The following is a 17776-nucleotide window of genomic DNA, read 5'->3' on the forward strand; positions in this document are numbered from 1 at the left end:
TATTAAAAAGCCCTTGGGCTAGGTGTTTAGAAAGCTACTGACGAAAGTGACAAGGGCACGTTGTGCAGCCTAGTCCCGCGAGGCAAGCAAAATGAGCCATGGTGGGGTTCGAGGCAAATAATAAGTGGGAGACTAGAAGTCTGCGTTGTGTGAGGCAATGTTCTATATCTGCTTATATATGTGAACAGCTAGGGCACTGTGACATGGAAGAGTGTTTGTACAAATAAAGTTTGGCTGCTGTGTGAAGACGGAATTGCTGAAGGATGCACTTTTCACAGATCGATAAGGGTGAGCGTCCTAAGTGGCAAGTTAGCTGAGTCAAATCACTGTTGCGTGCATTATTCATAGCCTATCGCTTTGTACACCGTCTGCATTCACCCTCGGTGGGCTCGTCCATAGGAGCCTCAGCACCCGGTTTACAATAGAGCAGGCAAGCTAGTAGTAAGCCAGCTCATAGAAGTGCACAGAAATTATGTTTTCTTGCCTGCACCACTGCTGAATTTGACAAGATAGGGAATACTATTTTCTTAATGAAATAGTTGAGTACTGGAAACAAGACTAGAAAAGTAGCGTTACATGCATTAGTATATACAGCACATAATTATAAACCAGTTCTAAAAGCAACAAGAAAAGTAAGGCCAGGAGGAAAGATATTTTCAAATGGTCCTTTAAAGGCACTATCCTGAAATGCTTCGCTTCAACAAGTACAATAAACGAAGAATCAAGTGTTAAATGGAGAAATGACAGTCATCCCATATATACGATACAACCAGAAAAAAGCCTCACCTCTGGATAAATTCCAGCGTCGTTGCCGCTGGCTCTGCATACTCAAGATTCAGCACGAAAAGCAGGCAATCTACCTCACTGAATGATGCTGGCTCTATAAATACAGCCTCCTGTTCACAAAACACGCACTGCTTTCCATATATGGTACCTGAAATAGAATAAACATTTTTGTTTTGCTTCTAATGCAACACAGTGCCAGTGCTTTATTTAAAGTAGCCTAAAAAGTGAAGGCATCATACGCACTGGTGCTGTCAATATGAAAGGAGCAGGTAATTTGCAAAAAAAAAAAAAAATGAAGACAATTTTTTGGTTAATTTTTAATAACATAAATATTGACTTCAGTATTGTAAGCCATAAAAAATGCTAGTAACAAAAAAAGAAAGAATGATGTGCCTGTCGCGCAAAATTATATAGCAATCATTATTTGAATACTCGAAGTGGCAACTTTGTCCCATTCTTTTTCGGAAGTCTATGCCTTCAAATGGTCATTTTGACTGAAATTGGAACACATAGTGATCTTGTATAATGCTCACATATCTATAGTTTACAAGAACATATACCCATACTCATTGGTTAGATATATGACAATATCTCGTAACCTATGAAGACAGCTTCCCAAAATTTAAACCGTAATTTAATTTGATTAGTTAGCCTTTTTGTGAATGAAGAGCTAAGTAATCCAGGAAAAGGCATGGATCACTACAATTAGTCCAACCACACAATCTGCTGCCGCAGCCATATGTACTAAGCATGATAATAAATACCATCATCAAGCTTACCGAGTACAAATATAACTGGCGTGGACGGCAAATCGGAGATCCTGGATGTAATGCTCGTGCCTTCCTGATAAGAGACGGGAGTAAAATCAAATCCATGTGGTAACGAACAAGAACAGCTTATAGTGCTCCAAAACAGTGATAACTGACTAACTTTATAGCCATGTTTCTTTACTCAGCCGATGCACCGAATCCTTTGGTTTCTAGGAACATATACGCGGCAAACAATACAGCTGCGGATATTCTGACAGTCACCTGCAGATTTAACTTCAATGATGTAGCTCTCTATTCCATACAACAGATGCTAAGCATTTCAACAAAAATAAAACGGTGGTGACTGGTGTACCTTTTCTTTTTACATCTAAGAAGTTTCCTTTCTTTGATGGGTTCCATGCTCCTATTCCGTATAGCCATAAGCATCAGTCTTGCAAGTAGAGAAGAGTGGTGCCAGCATATGGTAGCTACCGAACCTAACAAGCATACTGAAAAGACGTAAGGGAAGTCAAACTGCAATAATCAAGGCTTCTAATAATTATAGTTCTTTCTTCTTTCTTTCATATAGTTCCAAGTTTCAATGAATAAGGCCATGAAGGCTGTTAGGTTTTACCTGACACCACAATAGTTTCACATTATTTTACAATCTCCAAAATGGATTGCTCAGGATTCACTACTGAGGTACAGTGGGGTTTATAACTCACTTCAAAGATACGGTAGAGAGCACAAGGGTCGTCCTTGAAGTATGCGGTAAGGAGATGCATTACCACATCTCCCTCAGCTCTGATGTTGCTTTTTGTTTCTTCGAGCTGCCGCTCTGCAAGCAGGTACATGATTTCCTTTGAAGGTGCACTGTCAAGGTACTTCACAAGGAGTGGAGCGCATATTGCAATACTGTCCTGAAATGTGGCCTGGAATAAATTAAAACATTTTTTTTCATCATTGGCAAGCAAAGATTATTGGTAGGCTTCAATGGCAAAAGGCAAATGTTTGCTTTGACATGTATGAAGAAATTTAAATTTGCAGCAAGAAACACTGCAGTATGCTACCAATTTTCTACGGCTATCACAGTATCACCATTGAATGTGATGCGGGTCTGGCAGTCCTAAACCAAAGAAACAAATTATCGGGAAAAAAAATAAATATTCAAAAGTTCTCATAAAATGATGCCCATTTACATCTTACTGATTAAATTTAGCTGCAGATCTTCACCACCCTAGGATTTCCACAACTTTCGCTGCTCTGCACAAGGTCTGTGCTTGTAATGCTCAAATTTTTCATTCGCAAAAGCAAGATCTTTCACAGCATAGCTTGGTTTCCTCACATATCAGTCAGCAGAACTGAATATTCACAACTCCAACTTGTACACTGCAGCCATTCTCCTTATCTTACCTGAACATCTTTCCCAAGAAAGTTATGTGCGTGACTGTAGAAGAATGGTCTGTGAAATAACAATGGCCATTCTTCTAGCACTTGGGCTGTGGTATGCACAGGGTTAGCCGAGTTGATGAACACCCGTTGGTAAAAATATGTTTCTTTCATGCACGCCATTGCAAGCGGCACGTCTATATCTCTGAATGTTTTCCTTCCTTCCTTTTTCAAAAAATCAATTTTTTCATGGTCATTTTCGGCAATTGGCTTTTGAACAGGCTGCCAGTTCTGACAGCCATAGCTGCTGCTTTTACTTTTCTTAGCTTGTTTTTTTTGGTCTGCTGCAGTGCCTGTGTTTCACGATGCTAATTTTCTACTCTGTTCTCTATTTGAAATGTTCCACAATATGTGCCACAAGCTTCATCCGTAATGACTCGTATCTCCCGCAGGATGGCACAGTACACAGGAAGGCAATGTTTTCTGTTTCAGCATGGTTTCTGTGGTGCCTGAAGACATGGCTTCTGAAGTTTCGGTAGTTCTTGAACGTAGCACCACACGGACTGATTGGACATAAGGCTCCACCGAGTACACTACTATGATAAGAAAAATGTTCAAAGTAGGCCAGCCATGTAGAAAAGCTCTGCGCACATCTCGGGCATCTGTTCATCTTTCAGCACCATCCGGTAATAACGCTATAATAAAAAATAAGTTGTCATATAATTTACAAACAAGCTGTCATACGAAGACCACTCCGCGCACAACCCTCTGAACAATCAGCACCATGTCTTTTCCCCTGCCAAAGCCACGCCCGTGATTTTTCGCTGACAATTAGCCGGATTTTCTGCTAATCGGCAACTTTAACGCTATCGCATTAATTATTGCATACTGCGGTCGAACAGCTCCAGTTGAAAACAAACTACCACGGTACAAACGAGCGACTTAGTTCGCGATTGACAAGTGGTTTATGCCTCCTTAAATCTGATCACCGCAGCTGACCAAAATACAAGCCAAGGTGCTGCTGTGTGCTGCTTAAGTACCGCTCAACACCGGACGTTCGTTTAGTCGGACAGTGCTATAGAATAGTTTCGATATGGTCCGAGTAGTTCCTCTGTCTGGACTCATCATGCGGAGAAGCGAAAATCATATGAGCAATGCAAATAAACAAGTTTGTAAAGAGAGCGCGCCCTGTATCGAAATTGTTCACTGAATAAAACGTTTGCACTGCCTGAATGGCGCCTTTGCGAAGCGCGCAGCACTGCTCTTAGACACCCGTATGAAGCCAGTCACGAGTTGCACCTCAAAGACAATTTTAAGATTTTTCTCACCTGTTAGGCGAACACGTTGTCTTTTTTTGCTCGTCGGTGATCCAGATGTATTCGCAAGCGCACAAGATGGCTGGGTCGTCAAAGATAAAAAGTTGCAATGCAGTATCGCAGTCCAGACGTTCAGCTCCACACGTCCACGCCCTGTGCTCACTTGAAAAAGGCGCGAGAATGCAGTGCGCAACCGCTACGGCGCATGCGTCATTGCCCTAGCGACGAGGGGACGAAGCAGTCGTCGGCGCGGGCGCGGGCGGCTTTATGCAGCAGACGGTGCGGAGTAAGCGCGAAGGCGTGAGAACGTTGTTTTCCGCTGGGAGATGACACGTACAAGGCGTGATTAAAAAAAAAAAATAATCGGCCAACACGGCGACAACCGAAGAGCCTAGGAACGCCGACTTCTAGAGCAGTTTTCTATCTGTTTTTAGGCGCAGTACCAAAGGTCTATGTACAGTACCTCTCACTTGTCGGTGGGCGCAGCGCCGGGAGGGAAGAGGTGAACGAAAGAATGAAAAAAAAAAAAAATAAGTACGCCAGCGGAGGTTTTGATCTCAACTTACACTGAGACCGCATAGCAGACAGGCGCTCCTGTATTTTGACTCCATTGCAATACCGCCGCCGCGGCCGCGATGAACGCGCTTCTCCGATCACCGGCCGAGAGCGCTTTGCTTTGCGCGTTAGGTGATGCTGCTGTGTGTACTATGCTTGACAGCAGCAGCATCCGGCCAGAGGAGAAACGATGCGCGGCTTTGGAATGGTACAGGTGGTTCGAGAAGCCCAGCCCGGCGGGAAGGCGTGGGAGCATGTACAGTGTGCATGCTTGGGGATCTTCCATAATTGAGCATGCGGGCGTCGCAGTGGCGTGAACTCCTCCTTCATCCATGCCCGGTTCACGGATTTTCATTACGTATTGAATAAAACGGAAGCGCCTGAAATTCGATTCACGGATGTTCAATACTTATTGAGTAAAACGGAAGTGTCTGAAATGCTTATAAGGACATTCTCCTTCATCCGTGCGCCAATTCTCGGATGTTCAATACGTATTGAGGAAAACAGAACCGTTTGACGTTCTTTTAAAGAGGTTGTCTGCGTAAAATTACGGTTTTTTTTTACAGTGTGGTGCATCGACAAATGCGCACGTCATCTTTCCCCTCCCGCTTCCACCTATGATCGAACAAAAGACGGTCGTTCGACCTTTTATATTTACTTCAAAATATATATTGTTGCATGATGACTGATTAATAATATCGAAGAGGCGGAGTTCCGAGCTTCTCTGCTGTTCTGGCCAAATTTAGTTATAGATTACACAAACTATGTTCAAGTTAGCTAGCTGAAAATTATCTGACTGAATATATACATGCTTTTATTTGTATTCAGTTAATTTTCGCTATTCGGGTAAGAGTAGATGTTTTTATAAAAATTCTCAAGATCGGCCCAAGAAACGAAATTTTCCTAAATTGCAGGCCTTTGTTTCAGAAAAGGTTCATCGTAGAGCAGCAATAATTCCACACTATGTTCTCAGCATAGTTATCCGCAAACAGGTAAAGCTTATATTTTTGTGACATTTGAATACAGATACGATCGCGCTAATTTACAGAAAACAGCGAACATTGAAAATTTCTTAGGAAAATAAAAAAAAAACTGTTTTAACACTGTTTAAACTTTTTCCGCCTATTCTACACTACCTCAGCTTTCAAAATTATTAAAAACACCGTGCATAATTTTGTTGCGCTAGTAATTATGGCCACATTGATAAGGCCTTTGTCCAATTATAGCGCACCGCGCAGATCTGAAGTTCTCCCGAATTTGTGAATCGTTCAAGGTTTTTAAATTTTGGCATATTATTGTAACAGGGAGAAATACATTTATAAAAGAGGATTAAAGATATATGCATTGAGAAGCAGCCAAGCAGCCAGGCAATGAGGGCCCCCAGTTCGACGCACTTCTTTTTCTTAATCTTCCACAAACGAGCGCGCCACTTCGTCCTCATCATTCTCCAGCTATAAAAGTATTTCTTCGGTTATTGTTTGTCTCGACTTCGCAAATTGACGGTGACAGACACAGCAATGAATGATTCAGAATCAGTTTTGTACGCGTCGAATTCCTGATGCGCTGTGGCATCAGGCACCACACAGACGTTTTTCGCAATCACCTTCACCTTAACGCGAATTACAGAAGGAGACGATAACGTTCAATGAGCAAGCAACGTATTTCAAATCATTTCAGTAGAATGGAAAAATTGTGAAGGGCATGGAAAACTCCTCAGTAAAACACAGTGTTTCTGGGCTGCATCCGTTTTCTTCGAATGACTCGACAGCGCACATTATTTTCATTCCTGTACAGTTTCTTCCATGCAGTCCTGGCTAGCGTGAACGCGCGGCAAAAGGCCCACTTCAGGCCGTCTGGATGCCGTCATCTGAGAGAGGCACGAGCATCCGGTTACCAATTGTTTTTTTTTCCTTTTTTTTTTAGCATTCCATACCTTGCTTTGCCACTGCAGCACCAGTTATGCTTTCCACCGGTCGCATCTGGCGCAGCAGTTTCTCATGCGGCAGAGGCTGTCGCCCGCGCTGGTGAAGCGGGCTTCCCGACAGTGGTCGCATCTCATTAACTTCACCCCGTGTTATTGGCGTCCGGTTGCGGTGCGAAAAACAGACGGATAGAATAGTGAAGCTCTAGTGCCGATGCGTTCAACTGCTACAAGGAAGTATTTTTTATTAGTTTTGGGTAGCTTCACTATATGTATCGAAGTCTGTCGGTCTGAAGACGCAAAAACGAGCTCTCACTGCTCCGCCTCTTAATACGAACGTCTAGGGTCAGCACACCCCCGCGCTCATGGCCGCTCCGGTCATCTCAACATCTCAACATTACTGTCCTCATTTCCGTCGACATCTTTTCCCTACTGTTGGACATATTTTTAAAACCTGAAATCCAATCCTGCTTGCATTTTATTCGCTTAGTGGCCAAGAAGTCAGACCTACAGCAATTGCAAATTCCTGTTTAAGGGTCTTATTGGACTGGTCGTAACTACTAGTACATCAATATTGTGCAATGCGTTTTTATTGACGTTGCAAATTGATGTAGAGAAGAATACGTGAACAAAGTTTAAAAAGATATCATAAACGTTTTTTTTTTATTCTCCTCAGAAATTTTCATTGTAATAATGGTGAAGGTGATTGCGAAAAACGTCTGTGGGCTGCCCTATGCCACAGCGCATCAAGAACTCTACGCATACGAAGCTGACTCCGATTCATTCAGTGCTGTGTCTGTCACAGCTAGTTTGCAACGTCGAGACAAAAAATGACAGATGATGATGAGGACGAAGTGGCGCGCTCGTTTGTGGAATAATAAAAAAAAAGAAGTGCGTCGAAGTCATTGCCTGGCTCCCTGGCTGAATGCAAGTACCTTCGCACTTGTATTCAGAACTCGAGCGTAACAACGGAGCCATCACGCCTTATACGCTTCAGATTCGGATATCAATTTTGTGGACATTTTGCGGAATCCTTGTGAATTGTGGGCGAATGTTCTACTTATCATGGGTCCCGAAAGCGATAGCGCGCATGCATAGGCGGAATTTCTCGCCGTTCTTCCTAAGGCTCAATAGGCCTCACTCTGGAAGCGACGGACCAACTGAGCATAGGCATTAAAAACAGTTGAGCAGAGGCAATTTACGAGACTTTTGTGGCCACAGGCCGACAAAAACGACCTTCCTTTTGAGACGTGTGTTAGCGAGGTATGCACACCTGCGAGAAAAAGTGGAGAGGCCACGCGCTTTGAAAAGTCTGCACGTCCGCCTTTTCTGACGGTGAAGCGGTTATTTCTGTTTAAGGTACTCTCCTAAATGTACTTGCCATCTTGCCCAAAAAATTTTGTCTGGCGCATTGTTTTGTATAAAATAAAAAAAAAGCAATCGTAGCGGTTTGCTCGAAGCTGTACGTGTTGGTTCAATGCTGGGAACTAAAGCTGGAACGTGAAACCGAAGGAGGTTCTTGCCTCTATCAGCCTCTCTCGCCTCCCTGCTGTTCACCGGTAGTCTGCGCAGAGCGTGCGCAAGCCAACAGCGCATGTGAGACGCGCCAGCACAGTCGGTGGGAAACAGGTGGAGGAAGAGGGTGGATGTTTACTCTGCGGGCGCGTTGAGGCCAAATTACAGGCGCCGAGGAGCGCGTTTCATCGTACTGGGCGCGCCGCTTTCGAACTCGCACGATGTCGACAATCGCCGAACCTTTCGCTTTCGCCGTAGTCCCTTTATGTTCTCTCTCCGAGTGCGTTTTTTTTTTCGTTTTTTTTTGTCTAGATATATAATCTCGCTATTACTGCCTGTAATATATAGATATTGATGCTTATTCGCTTATTTAGTCGAGTTTGCATTTTTCCTCCTTTTCGCGTTTCAGGGTTTGAACTGTTGTCATATTACTTTTATGGATTCCGTTACGCTTGTTTTTACGTTGCGTTTCTTCGTGACAGCAAATAAATGCATATTGTAGCGCCCGAAGAAGAAGCGCGATCGCTTTGACAAAGACGGCGACGCTGCTGCCGTGACTCGCACGCGTGCGCTGTTCCGCTGCTGTTGTGCTGCACTGTGCAGTTGCCCCGACTTCGAACCATTCTTTGCTGGGTCTGTCACAGCTAGTTTGCAATGTCGAGACAAAACGTTACTGGATGCTGATGAGAATGATGAAGACGAAGTGGCGCGCTCGTTTGCGTAAGATTAAGAAAAAAGTACGTCGAACGGGGGACCCTCATTGCCTAGCTCCTTGGCTGTCTCTCATTGTATATATCTTAATTCCTCTTTTGTAAATATATTTTTCCCTGTTACAATAATATTGTCCCGTCTCGGTAGAACGCCAAGGAGGGCCTAGCGTTAGATGGTTTGATGGTCGACCAGAGCGAGTCTTGCGTTCAAGCTTCTTTCTCTTCCAGGCTCGCGCTTGTCGTCTCATATGTCATCTTTTGCTTCGACTTCTATGTGTCATTTGCCCCCCTCTTCAGGAAGCATCGTCTCGATGAGGTCATGGGCGATTCACAAATGCCATAGAATCTTCAGATCTGCGTGGTGCGCTACGCCTTGCATCAGGGCCTTATTGAAGTGGCCGTAATTACTTGCGCAACAACATTATGTAAGGTGTTTTAATGATTTCGAAAGCTGGGGTATAGTGGAGAATACATAGTAGAAGTTTAAACAATGTTTAAACTATCTTTACTTTCCTTAGAAATGTTCAATGTTCGCTGTTTTCTTTAAATTAGTGCGATCGTATCTGTGTATTGAAAAGTTATATAAATATAAGCTTTAGCTGTTTAATACATAACTATGCTGAGAACATAGTGTGGATTTTTTGCGGCTCCGCCATAAACCTTTTCTGAAATAATTAGGTCTGCAAAGTAGAAAAATTTCGTTTCTTCGGCCGATTATGTGAAAATTTATAAAAACATCTACACTACCTTGAAAAGCGAAAAATAACTGAATACAAATAAAAACACGCATATATTTAGTCCGATAATTTTCAATTAACTGTAACATATTTTGCGTAATTCAAAACCAAAGTTGTCCAAAAGAGCAGAGAAGATAAGCGCGAAACTCCGCCTCTTCATTATTAATTTCGTGTGGCCGGAAAAATGATTTGGCAGCAAAACCAATTGCAGATCTCTTCTTTCCATTTATCTGACAATGTTATATAGAGTTTGGAAATTAATATAAAAGGTCAACCGACAATCTTTTTTTTTCTTACGTGGAAGAGAGAGGGAGAGAGAAAGCTTTTAATGAGCATAATAGTCAGTAAAAATTCCCAGGAGCTGGGTAGTCGGTGCCCCTAGTCCAGGGCTCCGCCTAGCGCGGTTAGAATGATCGGACTCTAAACTAATAGGCGGAACAAACTAATTTGTTATTTATTGCCGATATATATGTTGCGCGCCATATAAATGTACCGGAGCTTGTCATGCTCGCAGTCTGCGCGAAAAAACTGCCATTTTGTTCTTTTTTTACCACCGTGTGAATGCCCAAAACTAAAATGGCAAACCCGGGTCTTCCGGCTTTTCATTTTCCAGGGATTGCATCTAGAAAGTACACACATCGTATTCGTTCCTTTCCCCAGGTAAACAGACGATGCTTCGCGTAGTTCCTTATGGATAATGCAAAAGCACTAGGACAAAAAACGGCTGAGAAAACGGTCATTTCTTCGATCAACTTGCGGCAACGTTTTCTTTCTCGGCAATGAAAAAGCTACCTTCTAATCACTAATTTAAAGTCACATAATCGTGCTATGGCCACATGGTTTCGTTTTGCATGCGCGTTCTCACTAACAACTGGAATTGTACTAGAGGTTAAGTAGATCCAGGGATGTAATCGGCGTCCACTACAAGCATATTGGGTCGGGAGTGCTAGCCGGCTTCCTGGCCAACATGGCACGCGGCCGACCGTGGGCTGCCAAATGCCCGAGCAACCGTTGCCAAACAGGTCGGCATTCAGTTGGGGTTACAAGCTCTGGCCATGGTTGCTGGCCGACTTCTGCCCAACCTAGTACATGGCCGACCATGGGCCGCCCAATGGCCGAGCTACCATGGCCAAATTGGTCGGCGTTCAGTCGGGTGCTCGAGCTTGGGCCTTGCTTGATGGCCGACTTCCGCCCTACCTGGCACATGGCCAACCATGGGCCGTCATTCGACCGAGCCCCGAATGCCGGCAGGTCGGCTGCCGACCAGCTGCCGATGACCGGCCATAGGTCGGCAGTCGGCCAATGCTGCTTGGGCCCTTCTTTCCTTCTAACCAATAGTTTGCCATTGACATGCCAAGCAAATTTGAAGCCAAATCGTTTCGCCTGCTCTCTCACGATTCCAAGGAGGTCTCGCGAATACTTCGTAATGTTCTCTTTGACAAAGACAGAGCTGTCTACATCACGGAAGGCGCTCCTTTTGGCGAACCATTTGTCCCTTAGCTCCTGACGAGAAACTCGGACAAGAATGATGGGAGTTCTGTCCTTTTTCGCGGGCAGTCTATGCATGGTCATGACATCCTGTTGCAGTAGTGGTTCAAGAGAAACCTCGGCCCCCACTTCATACATTTTAGCCAGTAGGTCCTCCTGTTCGCTCTGAATAACACCATGAAATTCTAGGTTTAAAAGCCGACTACGCCATAGCAAGTCATTGACACTAGACTTGATCTCGGTCAGATCAGACCCAGCAGAGTTGCTTTCCAGCACTGTAACTCGAACTTTGAGCTCTTTTGTTTCCTTCTCTTGGGTATCGAGTCGTTCTTTGAACTTGTCGAACTCACCCGAAAGCAAGTCAATTGCCTTTTCGATTCCGTCCACTTTTTCAGGGAGGCAAAGGAGAGAGCTAAGCTTTCTGTTTATGTCTAACAGAATTGTAGGTATATTAACTTCTGCCTCGTCGGCTTTCCCTGTGATAGCGCCATTACTTGTATTCGGTCTGCAAGACCCACATTTCCATGTTTTTCTAAACTATTCTCGTTTCCCCTTGAGGGTTTCATCAGTCACACCCGAGCAAGCGCCCGAGTGGAAGGAAAAGTCGCACGCGCAGCATGTCAGTTGTGAGTGCTCTTCAGACAGCACTCCTCTACACGCGCAACAACGGGACATGTCAAAAACTAGACCGGTAAAAGCAGAAATGCATCAACAAGAATTTTTGTTTTTTGGCAGCAGCGGCAGGTTTGCACTGAAGGTATAAAAAAAGTGACCAACCTGGGAAATCACAGAGGAGCGTTAGGCGAGGTGCGTCACACGAGCTGCCGCTGCTGCCAAATGCGAGCAAAAAACGCCCACAGTAGACGAAGCCAATAAGGCAAAGATGCGTCACCGCTGTCGCCCAGGGATGCCACGAATGGTAAAGAAGCTTCTTGTTGCGTGAAGAAAGGCGCCAACTTCAAAACGGCAGTCCCGAAGTAGCAGCCTCTAGAACAGCGCACGTCCAGGGGCACACAGATGCAGAGGCCAGGAAAGCGGCAGCAACACGAACTGGGAAATCACAGAGGAGCGTTAGGCGAGGTGCGTCACACGAGCTGCCGCTGCTGCCAAATGCGAGCAAAAAACGCCCACAGTAGACGAAGCCGATAAGGCAAAGATGTGTCACCGCTGTCGCCCAGGGATGCCACGAATGGTAAAGAAGCTTCTTGTTGCGTGAAGAAAGGCGCCAACTTTAAAACGGCAGTCCCGAAGTAGCAGCCTCCAGAACAGCCCACGTCCAAGGGGCACACAGATGCAGAGGCCAGGAAAGCGGCAACAACACGAACTGGGAAATCACAGAGGAGCGTTAGGCGAGGTGCGTCACACGAGCTGCCGCTGCTGCCAAATGCGAGCAAAACACGCCCACAGTAGACGAAGCCGATAAGGCAAAGATGTGTCGCCGCTGTCGCCCAGGAATGCCACGAATGGTAAGAAGCTTCTTGTTGCGTGAAGAAAGGCGCCAACTTCAAAACGGCAGTCCCGAAGTAGCAGCCTCCAGAACAGCGCACGTCCAAGGGGCACACAGATGCAGAGGCCAGGAAATTGGCAGCAACACGAACTGGGAAGTGTCAGAGGAGCGTTAGGCGAGGTGCGTCACACGAGCTGCCGCTGCTGCCAAATGCCAACAGAAATAGTTTGGTGCTGCATAAGCACTGCTTTAAAACGATTTGTCATAGGAGCTTGTTTCCGCTCTCCCATTTTCAGCACAGGTTTGTGTGAACGTTTACACGTTTGGTTGAACAAAATCAATGTGCAATTTCCTAGGGTGACTATTTTTGATTGGCGACTTTACCTTCCTAAGCATCGACTAGTCCGATTCTTGCGCTTGTTCTACCGCCACGGAAGCTTCCAACTTTGTTACCGTTTGTTTTTATTTCAATTCATGTCGCAAATATTTAGGCTATCAAAACTGGTAACACCATTATCATCATCCTTTAATGACCTAATCCTAACATCAGCTCATGACATCAGCTCGGTGGTGTGACACGTGCCAGGCCTCAGCGACCGCGACATATTACACTTCTCATTTTCAGTTCCATCCACGCGATCAAAGCGACAAAAAAAACTTATTCGAAATTACAACAAAAGCTAATTTCAAGCTATAACACGAAGCGTTCCTCGTTTCTCGACGCCATTTTGTCAGTCTACTCGAGGCTTTCGGTTGGCGAACTTTGATCATCCTTTAAAAGTAAACTTCTACATACAACTAATAAATATATTTCATTAAGAGCGATCCATCCGTCATCTAACGCCTCCTGGTACAACACTTATATAAAACGCTTATCTAATAAAAAGAACTCTCTTTCGCCAAGCTAAGATAACGTGTAGCCCTATCCGGTGGTCAGCATACAATATGGCAGCAAATAGCTATGCAAAAGTTCTAAAAAATCGGAATTCAACTTCTGTAACACACACATCCTTCTCTAGTAAAGAGAAATTCAAAACAATTTTGGAACATTGTCAAGAGCTCCAACGGTCGAACAATCACCTTGGTGGATGAATATGGCGAGCAGATTCCTGAACTTCGATGTGCTGCATTATTAAATCACAATTTTCTTTCTCGTTCTCTAGTCCCACAGCCACTCAATACCAGCCTTTTCGCTAAGCTCCCATTTTTCTCGGCGGACCCCATTGGATTTGATCCGGCCGGATTCAGAACTATTATTAGTCAACTGCAACGAGCATCATCATGTGGTGTTCATGGAATCACGTAAAAATTCCCACAGAACACTATTGAATACTGCTCTATTCTACTAAGCTCCAATTTACTACATAACCTAACGAGAGGTATTTACCAAAAGACTAGAAAACAGGGGAATTTGTTCCTATTTACAAATATGGCGACTCACACAAATCATCCAACCATCATCCCATATCCGTGACATCAATACTTTGAAAATTGCTTGAGCACGTGATCTTGACCAACCTCGTTAACTTTCTTGAATCTAACCAGTTTTGTTACCCTTCCCAGCATGAATATCGCAAATTCTGCTCTTGCGAAACACAGCTACTTATGTTCACTAATGATCTACATTAAATTTTAGATTATGGGTTCGTTACTGATTGTGCTTTCCTAGTCTTCTTCGAGGCATTTGATAAGATTAATCATCCACTTCTTATTCCAAAACACAGTCACCTTAACATCAATCCTGTAGTACTCAACTGGGTAATTGCACTTCTGTCTAACCGCACCCAATCACAGCTAACAAGACGGACTGCCCAATCCAATCAGGAGTATCTCCGGGATGCATCTTGACATTATCTATATTGATGACTTACTCAATTGTACTCCTAGCTTCATCTGTCTCTTCACCGACGATTGCGTAATCTACAGTGAAATAACAAACGATTTTGATATGACATTACTAAAGAAAACTTAAATAACATCGGTTCTTGGTGCTCTGGCAAATAGAGCTGAACGCTACAAAAGTCAAAACAATGAGAAATTCTCGCAGTCAGTTACCTTGTCCCAGCTACTCTATTAATCATTCCCCACTGGATTCTGTTTCAGCTTATAAGTACCTCGGTGTACATATTACGAATAACCTTTCATAGAAGACCCACACTAACTACATAACATCCAAGCCAGTCGCATGCTTGAGTATTTAAAACAGGACTTTTCACTTTCACCATCTCTACTGAAAAAAAAAAAAAAAACATTCGCAGTGGCTTAGCTCTGGTTAAGCCTGGTAAATTGCTCCAGCAATGGCCGCATGGTTACGCTTGTGGGTTCGCTTGTGGCGTAGCTTGTGTGGTTCGATAGTTTTTCTATAGAGTAACATATGACACACAATTGTTACGACTGTTCTTCCGGCGATTATTCAGCTCGCTGTCTTCGCTTGGTGGCATTGCGGCGTTCCTGAGCAGTCATGTGTTCATCAGCAGCCGGCGAGTTGGAAGCACTTGGAGAGCTAGAACGTAGTCGGCGAGCTTCGGATTGTGCACTACGCTTAAAACGATGTTTTTTACGTTCTTCCACCGTCTCTTGTGCACGTTGTCGCTTCCTTGCCGCAGCTTGTCGCTGCCACCTCTCTTTAGCATCCTGCATAGCAAAGCAATCACGTCGAGGCCGAAGTAACGGCGAACCATCTGTTCAGCGCGGCAGCAGCGCGCCGACAGTGCCGCCATCTAGCGGAGCTCGACTGAAGCGGTTGCTAGGCAACGGCGCACCACCTGCTCGGCTGTTCTATGTCAAGCGTGGCGTCCGCCGGGGATACCCGACGGCTCAAAACCTGGCGCAGTATTGCTATCGCAATAAAACAGTAGTGTACAACACATGTCCGACCCAGCCTTGGTATGCCTCTTTCATATTGGACCCCGGCATCTTATCATTAAATAACACCCTGGAGAGTGTACAAAATTGCTAATCGTTTTATCTTCAATAATTAATACCGTACTTTAAGTGCCACTAACATTAAACTAAGCCTAAACTTGCCGCTCCTCAATGTCCGTCGTTGGATTTCTGGTATCTGCCTTTTTCAAAAGGTTTATCGCCACAACGACCAACTCAGACCCAGCCTTCTTACACGCGCTCCTTATGTTTCTAAAGAAGTCGATCATCTCTACAAAGTTGGTATACCTCGCCAAAGTACGATGCCGTATGGGCACTAATTTTTACCAAAAACATACCATGACTGGAACAACTTACCTGCTGACCTGGTCACTATCACCGACAACCATCGCTTTCGATTTCGCTTACTAACCTATTGTGAAACTTTGTATTGCTAGCACATCCCTTTCGTTTTTTGTGTGCTTCATTCCTACAGACATTGCTACAGAAACGGATCTTACATGCAACGACCTGTTCCGGTCAATTTACCTAATATTTTGCAACTTACACGTGTTTAAAATACGTGCACTTTTGTTGTTTATCTCCCCAACTTTTTTCCTTCACTCTATTTCCACTGTACCATTTGTACCTTTGCCCCTCCACCCTACCGTGCTTTTTTAAGGCCTGAGGGTAAAATAAATTAATAAATAACCTCTTCTGATTATGAGGTTGTCGCCTGGCACTTGGCTACTCAAATAAGACAGAATGAGCGTAATAAAGTGAAGAGAGCAGCGGATATGGCCAAACAGAGAGGGGCGGCTTGCCAAACAAAAATGCCTGACTGCCGAGCGTGATAGATGGCGCATAGCCGCTGAGATGGAGCCTATGGGAGACGTCAGTGAGCGGGTTGCATACCGAACAGACTCTACCAAATCGAAATACTGTATAGCCAAAAACTGTGACTGCTACATGCTACGTATCCTCGGGCAGACTTCGTCTCAGTCAAGCAAAATGAACAAGAAATTTGTATACCCAATGTCTCTCATTGCTAAACATACAGTGACTATAACAAGCTCAACCAGGGAAGCGACCTCTCACTACGTATATCCTGAAAAGCCGAGCTAAGCCACGGCCATTTTTTAACACAATTAACCAAAAATACACTGTTTCAAGCAGCAGCAACTGCTCTTATCGAATTCTGCAAAAAGCAACATAAAAAAATTGAAAAAAAAAAATTTTTCAATAAGGCTGCTGAGGTTTCATGAACGAAAAACGTCCCTATGCACTGCTTTACAAGCTCAATCCCTGATGGAAGAGGCGTAAGCTTTCTTGAATTTGCGTGCACAGACATGGCTGTTTCACCTGGAATGATATGTGTTTTAATTCCATCGTATGTGTTCTATAGCCGGAAATGACGTATGGCGAAGGTCAAATAAGAAAACAATGCTCGGTGACCTCAATGGTAGCGAATACGGTGAAAATCTAGTACGCAGGAGCAAAAGATGCCCCTCCGGCGCAGCGATATGCTCCGCAGTTTTCAATCGACGATTTATGATGTGACCTCTGCTTGCGGAAACGATGTTTGCGCTTGTTCGGCTATTGCGCAAAGTGCACAGGACCTCACGGAGAGATGAGTCATATCTGTCGTCAGAGAGCTGTGGCTCGTTTCCTTGCTCCGCCTGCGATGATAAGTCCCGCACCACAAGGCAGTGAAAGCTGCAGTGACTTTTTTAATAACCTAATCTGCTGAATGTTTCCGCATAATCTGACCATATGGAATAATCGGGGTCCCCATGAAATATATATATATATATATATATATATATATATATATATATTGTAAGGGTACGTTGAAGCTCAGGTCGGTGTTCCGGTCGACTGTTTAACTAGCGCGTCAGTCTCTTCTGTCTTCTTTTTAGCACGCGCCTTTCGACATACGCTCGTCGTCTTTGCCACCGACGACAGTCACCGAGCGTTGGTGTGACACTGCAATTATCCCCGGGAGAAAAAGGAGGCATCCTGCCGACTCATGGTGTGGACACAACAGGCGGGTCGTAACAGGTCTTGAGGCGGTCAACGTGCACTCTTTCAAGCCCGCGGCGACCCATACCCGGTGTCGGTACAAGCGGTTCTATAAGGTAGTTCTCCGGAGAGGTCTGACAAATAACCCGATGTGGGCCATGGTATTTGGAAGCAAGTTTGTTAGAGAGGCCGGAGGGGGTGGCAGAAAACCAAAGCCACACGAGGGAGTCTGTGCTGTAGGAAGGAGCTGGACTAGACGGTGCGCGAAGGAACTGCTGG

At 44.5% G+C, this 17776-nt stretch overlaps 1 long non-coding RNA gene across 1 annotated transcript; it reads right to left on the reverse strand.

Moving 5' to 3' along the window:
* Positions 1-837: 837 nt before the first annotated feature.
* Positions 838-2304, reverse strand: LOC146187353 (uncharacterized). Its single transcript, XR_014707914.1, has 3 exons — positions 2261-2304; positions 1566-1629; positions 838-934 (listed from the first exon to the last, which is right to left on the reverse strand). It is a non-coding gene; the product is annotated as an uncharacterized LOC146187353 (long non-coding RNA).
* Positions 2305-17776: the final 15472 nt, after the last annotated feature.

The sequence above is a fragment of the Amblyomma maculatum genome, chromosome 6 (genome assembly GCF_055883805.1).
Source record: "Amblyomma maculatum isolate TAMU_Amacu chromosome 6, ASM5588380v1, whole genome shotgun sequence".
Classification (NCBI taxonomy): domain Eukaryota; kingdom Metazoa; phylum Arthropoda; class Arachnida; order Ixodida; family Ixodidae; genus Amblyomma; species Amblyomma maculatum.